General features: G+C 39.2%; 1 long non-coding RNA gene across 1 annotated transcript; it reads left to right on the plus strand.

Moving 5' to 3' along the window:
- Positions 1-6,256: 6,256 nt before the first annotated feature.
- On the plus strand, positions 6,257-6,913 carry LOC124035343. The gene is made up of 3 exons (XR_006838728.1): positions 6,257-6,391; positions 6,490-6,563; positions 6,763-6,913. It is a non-coding gene; the product is annotated as an uncharacterized LOC124035343 (long non-coding RNA).
- The last annotated feature ends 2,342 nt before the right edge of the window (positions 6,914-9,255 follow it).

Below are 9,255 nucleotides of genomic sequence, written 5' to 3' on the forward strand. Positions count from 1 at the left end.
GCTTAGGGATGAGCAGGAACGAGCTGTTTTGCAACATTAAATGTACCGCCGTCCAATCTGCAGCAACTGTGTGATGCCATCATGGACCAACATCCCTGTGGAATGTTTCAGACACCTTGTAGAATGCCCCCAAAGAATTTGGGCTGCTCTGGAGGCAAGGGGGGTCCTAATAAACTGGCCAGTGAGTGGATATCATTGCTCAGTATATATTGCTCACGCATATCTTAATTTGTATAACTTATGGAAAGACTACAAAGCACATTGTCACAATCAATACTTGTGTTATTGATCTCAGTGTGGAACGCTGTGACTTTCAAGTGTAACAGTTTAGCTTCCGTCCCTTCCCTCACCCCTACCTGGGCTCGAATCAGGGACCCACTGCACACATCGACAACAGCCACCCTCAACAGCACCCCGCTAACTAGCTAGCCATTTCACATTGGTTACACAAGCAATAGAGGTACACTCTCCTAATACCATTGGAGTACACTGGACACGTCTGGGAAGAAATCATTTATGACAAAGTAGTTCTGGTGGTCCTGGAGAGCAGGCTTTTCCCTAGCCAACTGAACTAATAGTGTTTAAAACAAACCCTCTGCAGGGGGCATATTCAGCTAAGTTACAGAACATTCAGATGTAATAAATTGTGTAGAACAGACATTCTGTTATGAATAAATACAACATTTACCAGCTCTATACATAACAATTATAGATGCAATGTCAATAGAGTAGTCTGAATAAGCCACAGGGTCATGGTTTACTAGCCACAACTCTACTGTGATTTAGTTTACGTAACTAAACAGACCTTAGATGCTACATTGTGGTTGGTTTGGCCATGGCAGTGTTAACTGGGGTGGCAGGGTAGCCTAGTGGTTAGAGCGTTGGACTAGTAACCGGAAGGTTTCAAGTTCAAACCCCCGAGCTGACAAGGTCTGTCATTTTGCCCCTGAACAGGCAGTTAACCCACTGTTCCTAGGCTGTCATTGAAATTTAGAATTTCAATAGCTCCTTGGTCATGTGACCTAGTGACTTCAAACAAGGTTCAGAATGTCCACTCAGTAGGCCTACACATTGCACACCCTTTAGTTTGTCCATTTTTAACTCACATGGTTTTACATGAATTTTCAATATGTAGAATTTCAACAGCTCCTTGGTCATGTGACCTAGTGACTTCAAACAAGGTTCAGAATGTCCACTGACTACCCTTCTATATTGCACACCCTTTAGTTTGTCCATTTTCTTTCTCACATGGTTTTCCATGAATTTTTCAAAAAATTGGAATTTCAATAGCTCCTTGGTCTTGTGACCTACTGACCACAAACAAGGTTCAGAATGTCCACTGACTATACCTTCATATTGCACACTCTGACGTTTGTCTACTTTCATCTGATGCTATTAGACTTAAATCTGTAAGCTTTGCATAACTTCATTTTACATTGGTGTTTAAAAAAAACACTTAAGTCAACAAATGTTCCATCCTCGCAATAACTATCTTTCACATGGACACTGAAAAGATCTGCAAATGGCTGTATGTGGAATGGATCAAGGACAGGAGAGGTGTTCGAACAGAGGTGCTTAAAGGAAGGAGCACAGGTAGGCCTCGAAAAACCGTGTTTCATATACTCTTTTTAATCACAGTAATAGGCAGTGATGTCAGTCACAGTGAGCTTGATAACATGAAAGATTCCTTTTTATAGCATCACTTTCATATACTGTAAATTAAGACAAATCCTTTGTGGTTAAGAATTAGAACGCAGTTTACATAACATGATAATGACTTGATATTTGAGTGCATTCACAACAAGCCAGCTGCAGACAACTTACAAAATGCAATATTCCATTTGAGGGTTCGTTTTTCTGATGAAAATAGTTATTTGATGCATGGCCTACTATTTCTAACTGGGAAAATAAATTCCTACATCTTTTGTGAGTAAAATCCTTTTTCCAAAATTGATTTAGGTACATTTTTGTGAAGAGGTATGAGGGTTGTGATATGGGTCATTTAATAGTAAAAATCATTTCCGGGATCAATACATTTCTATATTGCTTCCCCAGCATCTGCATGAACCATCAGGCCAAGTGTTTTTGGTTGACCCTGCTGGACAGAAAGAGAAGGAGGAATTGGAACACGCTGCATTCAAATTCAGGTCTTAGTTATTCCATTGTACTGGATCTAATACATTATTAGCATTTTACATACATTCATAAGTGTAATACTTTTTTATGACATACTGTGAAAAACTCTCTTGTCTGCTGGCTCTGTCACTTTCAGACATGCGCAGAGCAGATTTAAACCACAGGGGTTCTCTGTGAAGAGAGAGTAATCTAGAAGGCACAGACACACCCCTTGACTTTCAATTGGCACCGTTGACCTCTATGTATTCTCTCCTGATTGGCTCTGTGGTGCAGTCTGGCAGTCTGACTAAAGTGCCAGAGGTATGAGGAGAGACATCCTCCTTTGTATTTATGGGAACAAATATTTCCTAACACTTTGGATTCTATTCTTGGACTGTTAGAAGACACAATGCATCAATGCAAAAAAAAAATGTATTACTAATTACTGTCCATGAGTAACCTCAACCTTGTGGTTCTATGGGTGTTTGGGCCAATAAAGTGCCAACTCAATTCTACCACTGACTAGTCTCTCATTCCCATATGAACAGGGACACAGAGCAATAGTTTTTCATCTAAACCAGCCCTTTTTTACTGGAGTACGCTAACCCCTAATTGGGGCTCTTTTCTTGACACATAGTTGCAGTTTACCAGATAACAAGTCAAGAAGAACAAAAAGTAGATTGTTGTAAGGGGTTATTACATCCTGTGCTGCCACATTGTCATATCCATTCTGGATTCTGAGTGGTAAAATCAGAGCTGAAAAATGTCTATGTATGTGTATACCTTTTCCACCAAGACAGATCTGCCAAAGGGGGTGGAGTTGCAATCTACTGCAGAGACAGCCTGTAGAGTTCTGTCATGCTATCCAGGTCTTTTTAAAAGTAGAAGGTTGAACTGCCCAAACAGTTTGAGCTTCTACTTTTAAAAATCCACCATTCCAGAAATAAGTCACTCACTGTTGCTGCTTGTTACAGACCCCCCTCAGCCCACAGCTGTGCCCTGGACACCATATGTGAATTAATTGCCCCCTATTTATCTTCAGAGTTTGTACTGTTAGGTGACCTAAACTGGGATATGTTTAGCACCCTGGCCGTCCTACAATCTAAGCTAGATGCCCTCAATCTCACCCAAATTATCATGAAATCTACCAGGTACAACCCCAAATCAGTAACCTCGGGCACCCTCATAGATATCATCCTGACCAACCTGCCCTCTAAATACACCTCTGCTGTCTTCAACCAGGATCTCAGCGATCACTGCCTCATTGCCTGCGTCCATAATGGGTCTGCGGTCAAATGACCACCCCTCATCATAGTCAAAAGCTCCCTAAAACACTTCAGTGAGCAGACCTTTCTAATTGACCTGGCCCGTGTATCCTGGAAAGATATTGACCTCATTCCGTCAGTAGAGGATGCCTGGTTATTCTTTAAAAGTAATTTCCTCACTATCTTAAATAAGCATGCCCCATTCAAAAAATTTAGAACCAGGAACAGATATCGCCCTTGGTTCACTCCAGACCTGACTGCCCTTAACCAACACAAAAACATCCTGTGGCGTACTGCATTAGCATCGAATAGCCCCCGCAATATGCAACTTTTCAGGGAAGTTAGGAACTTATCTGGCAGACTCAACAGCCTTGGTCTCTCAAATGATTGCCTCGCCTGGGTCACCAACTACTTCTCAGATAGAGTTCAGTGTGTCAAATCGGAGGGCCTGTTTTCCGGACCTCTGGCAGTCTCTATGGGGGTGATACAGGGTTCAATTCTCGGGTTGACTCTTTTCTCTGTATACATCAATGATGTCGCTCTCGCGGCTGGTGATTCTCTGATCTACTTCTACGCAGATGACACCATTCTGTATACTCCTGGCCCTTCTTTGGACATCGTGTTAACTGACCATACAACTCTCCTTCCGTGGCCTCCAACTGCAAGTAAAACTAAATGCATGCTCTTCAACTGATCGCTGCCCACACCTGCTCGCCTGCCTAGTATCACTACTCTGAACGGTTCTGACTTAGAATATGTGGACAACTACAAATACCTAGGTATCTGGTTAGACTGTAAACTCTCCTTCTAGACTCATATTAAGCATCTCCAATCCAAAATTAAATCTAGAATCGGCTTCCTGTTTCGCAACAAAGCATCCTTCACTCATTCTGCCAAACATACCTTCGTAAATCTGACTATCCTACCGATCCTTATCTTTGGCAATGTCATTTACAAAATAGCCTCCAACACTCAACAAATTGGATGCAGTATATCACAGTATATCACAGTGCCATCCGTTTTCGTCACCATAACCCCATATACTACTCACCACTGTGACCTGTATGCTCTCGTTGGCTGGTCCTCGCTTCATATTGTTCGCCAAACCCACTGGCTCCAGGTCATCTATAAGTATTTTCTAAGTAAAGCCCCGCCTTATCTCAGCTCACTGGTCACCATAGCAGCACCCACCCGTAGCACTCGCTCCAGCAGGTATATTTCACTGGTCACCCCCAAAACCAATTCCTCCTTTGGCTGCCTTTCCTTCCAGTTCTCTGCTGCCAATGACTGGAACGAATTGCAAAAATCACTGAAGCTGGAGACTCATATCTACCTCACTATCTCTAAGCATCAGCTATCAGAGCAGCTTACAGATCATTGCACCTGTACATATCCCATCTGTAAATACCTCATCCCCATATTGTTTTTTATCTTATTTATATTTTTTATTTATTTTTGCTCCTTTGCACCCTACTATCTCTACTTGCACATTCATCTTCTGCACATCTATCACTTCAGTGTTTATTTGCGAAATTGTAATTATTTCGCCACTACGGCCTATTTATGGCCTTACCTCCCTAATCTTACTTCATTTGCACACACTGTATATAGACTTTTCTGTTGTGTTATTGACTGTACATTTGTTTATTCCATGTGTAACTCTGTGTTGTTGTTTGTGTCACTCTGCTTTGCTTTATCTTGTCCAGGTCGCAGTTGTAAATGAGAACTTGTTCTCAACTGGCTTACCTGGTTGAATAAAGGTGAAATAAAAAATAAAATAAGTAAAAGAATACTGTATGTGGAATGTCTTATGTCTGTCCTACATGTAGTGTTGGTACATGTCAAATCTAAATCAAATCAAATGTATTTGTCACACACATAGTTAGCAGATGTTAATGCGAGTGTAGCGAAATGCTTGCGCTTCTAGTTCCGACAATGTAGTAATAACCAACGAGTAATCTAACCTAAATTTCACAAATACCTTATACACATAAGTGTAAAGGAATGAAGAATATGTACATAAAAATATATGAATGAGTGATGGTACAGAACGGTATAGGCAAGATGCAGTAGATGGTATTGAGTACAGAATATATATATGAGATGAGTAATGTAGGGTATGTAAACATATAAAAGTGGCATTGTTTAAAGTGGCTAGTGATACATGTATTACATCAAGATGCAGTATATGGTATAGAGTACAGTATATACATATGAGATGAGTAATGTAGGGTATGTAAACATTGTATGAAGTGGCATTGTAATATTCCTCAACTGCATATATCATAAATTCTATTGCAAATAGAAGTATTATGTTCAACAACTGACATTTTCAGATATTATTTTGACAAACACACTTTGGTTCTTACAATTCATTCTCTATTGTCATAGATTTGGTGGGCACTGTCATCTGTGATCTTTGTGATGTGACTTTCTTTAAGTACATACTGATGAAACTGTCACTTTTTTTCTTGAAGTCTACAAACTCTACATTTATTCACTCTGTGATCGGGTTGGATCTTATATGCTACTTTTGTTATTGTCCTGTAAATGGTTCAGTGCCTATAATTTAGGCTGTGTGTGTAGAATGGGGCATAAAGGAAATGACCTTTACTAACAGCATACACATTTGGCTTGTATATTCATTTGCCTATAACTAATCAGAATTCCATTATGGTTACATAAAAAAGAGAACTTCAAAAGGAGAAGATCCTGCCATGGAAAAGACGACTGGGGGGACATAAAGTGGAAAGGAGGGTAAATAACTCACAACATGCAGCAGGACACCTTCAGCTGCGGGGTCTTTGTAATGCAGGTTTGATAGTTATATTTTCAATAATGAATGGTTAGCTGTAATGTGACAATTATGTCAAAAACTCTATTTTATTTTTTGGTGTAGATGGCCAAGGAAGTTGCACAGAACTTCCCCAACATTCCCTCCCAAATTGATATGGAACCTTCAATGGAGCAATTGCGAAAAGAAATGGATGAGGACATACTAAAAATGTCTGGTATGCAATGACATTTAATTCAAAGTAAATTTAAATTCTTTATTTTTTATGTAGTTGTGTCGGACAGTCATATGTTCAGTTTATGCCTATGATTTCAGAGTTCAACAAAGCCAACAACTGCTTTATGTGTGCCACTGATAAAGAACCTGGATGTGGCCCAAAGACTGACTGGGTTAGTAACTTTATTTAACATGTTTATAATCTTTTGACAACAGTAACAGGATGTAAGACAATTTATGATATAACGCAATGGATGGCTAATTCGTCATCCATCATACTACATTGATATTTGATATTATTTATGAAGTGTTACGCTTTGTTTTAGATTGAATGTTTTGCATGCTAACGGTGGTTCTGTGTGCTCTACCTAGGAATGAAGACAAAATGGTTCAACAGAGTAAAGAACACAAACTGGAAGTGCCGTCTTTGTTGTTGAAAATGTATGCTATACCCCATCCACACTGAAGAGGCTCTGAAATGTACATCAACCAGGGTTAATGTATGCTATACCCCATCCACACTGAAGAGGCTCTGAAATGTACATCAACCAGGGATAAAGAGAAAGTTAACATTGTGAAATGTTTCATACTTAATTGAAGTTAAGTGTCTGTTGGCATGTTGGAAAAGATTAAAGGTCTACAATTTCTGTTTAATTTGTCAATATTCCATTTTTATTCATTGAAATACTGGCCAACAATACTGTGGTTACATGTTCAGTTTATGTATTGACCAGCAAACCCACTGTAGTCTACCTCACTAGCTCATTCTCCATCCCTGCTTTGGACAATTAATAGCATGACTCTTGTACTTTGCCCTTTATGGTTGATATTGTCACGAACCGGCTCAAAGCCCGTAACAAAGGGAGACAACGTGGAGATAAGCAGTAGCAAAATCTATATTTATTAAATAAGTAACTAAGTATAATATACAATGGTGTGTGTAATCAGTAATCAGTAGTGTAAGTGAGTGTTTTGCATGCATGAATGTGATAATGCAGGGTAATGAAAGGTGCCAAAGCAAACAAACAAAAGGCCACCAACAACCACAACAGAATCTACAAAAGGTGTCTGCATGGAGAGAGTCTCCTCCATGAATGTGGAAGAGGTCTATTTATCCTGGGAGACACCTGGCCCAGGTGTTTCCCATGTAGCTGACGACCCTCTCAACTCCGCCCACCGGCATCCTAATAAGGAAACAAGAACAAAGACAGAATACGGCAGACAGAGTGGGAGGGTCGTCACAATATTAACGACAAAATGAAATATTATCTGTCTCTCTCCTATTGTGTACCACTGATAAATACTGTGGAAAAATAAAAAACAGGGAAAATAAGTACTTAGAACTAACAATAATTATAGATAAATATTAAAGAAAAGGGTAAACACAACACTGGACTGAACCCCCTAACTGTCAAACTAATATTAATGTACAATATAGAAGAGACAAAACTAGAGGTTATGCAATATGGGTGTATATCCACTGCACGCTTCTTAGGTGTGTAATTGACATGACCAAAGAGCTATTGAAATTTAAAACTATGAAAAATGTACGTTAAACCACGTGATTTTACTGCACACAAACAAGTGTGCAATATAGAAGGGAGCATTCTGCACCACGTTTGAAGTCACTAGGTCACATGACCAAGAAGCTTCTGACCAAGAAATTCTAAATTTTGAAAAATTCATGTGAAATCTTGTGATGAAAATGGACAAACTAAGGGGTGTGCAATATAGAAGAGTAATCAGTGGACATACTGAACCTTGTTTGAAGTCCCTAGGTCACATGACCAAGGAGCTATTGAAATTTTACATTTGGAAAAATTCATGTAAAAACATGTGAGATGAAAATGGACAAACTAAAGGGTGTGCAATATGGAAGGGTAGTCAGTGGACATTCTGAACCTTGTTTGAGTCCAGTAGGTCATATGAACAACGAGCTATTGAAATTCAAAAATGTAAATAAATAATTTAAAATAGTGCGAGATGTAAGTCGACAAAAAATAAATGTGTGCAATGTGTGTCTGTGTCTTTGCAATCGGGTTAGCTAGAACCAGTTTTGAAAGTTTTAGGAGTAATGGTTAAATAACTATTGTAATTTGTCAACATGTGATTTGTCACTATGTCGACAGTCCCTAACTGCTGTTGATGGACGTAAGGAAAACTACAGGCGAATATCCAATCTGAAACTTTTTTTACCTCGGTTCCAGTTAGGTGGTATTTGTTTACAAGAGACGAGACGGGAGACTTGTTGTGAGTCACTCATACTGCTTACACATAGGATTCACGGTAGGTAGCCTGTAAAAACAACTGGGCTACATTTCTATTTTTACCTCTTTCTTTTCGGTATTCGCCTTTTATGTAGCCATTGTTTTTGTCAGAAAGGAGCAAAAGACATTCAACGTTGACCCTGTTGTGCGACTGTTGTCACGGTAACTTGACAGCTGCATGTTCTAAATTCCTCATTTTAAATTCAGACCTTCCACTCCTTTCCTTCCTTCACATTCACAACAGTACGTTAGCAGCTTGTCATAGCCTACTTGTAAATAATTACCTTGTATTTTCCTGCTATGGTGAATAAAAAGTTGGCTACTCAAAACATTGTCGGATAGCCTATGTTCTGGTAATTATATAAGTTGGCTGGACAGAAATACATTAATGTTTATGCAGATCCTAATAAACATCAGACAAATACAATAATAGAATAACATAGGTGTTTTGTGTATGTGGACACAAATGTTCCCTCTATTTTTTTTCATCACTGAGCAAATTTCAGGTCTGCTGAGCGCAAACTTGAAAGTCGCAATTATTTTTTATTTATTTAACGAGGCAAGCCAGTTAAGAAAATGCTTATTTACAATGACGGTC

This window comes from Oncorhynchus gorbuscha, linkage group LG05 (genome assembly GCF_021184085.1).
Source record: "Oncorhynchus gorbuscha isolate QuinsamMale2020 ecotype Even-year linkage group LG05, OgorEven_v1.0, whole genome shotgun sequence".
In the NCBI taxonomy this organism is placed as follows: domain Eukaryota; kingdom Metazoa; phylum Chordata; class Actinopteri; order Salmoniformes; family Salmonidae; genus Oncorhynchus; species Oncorhynchus gorbuscha.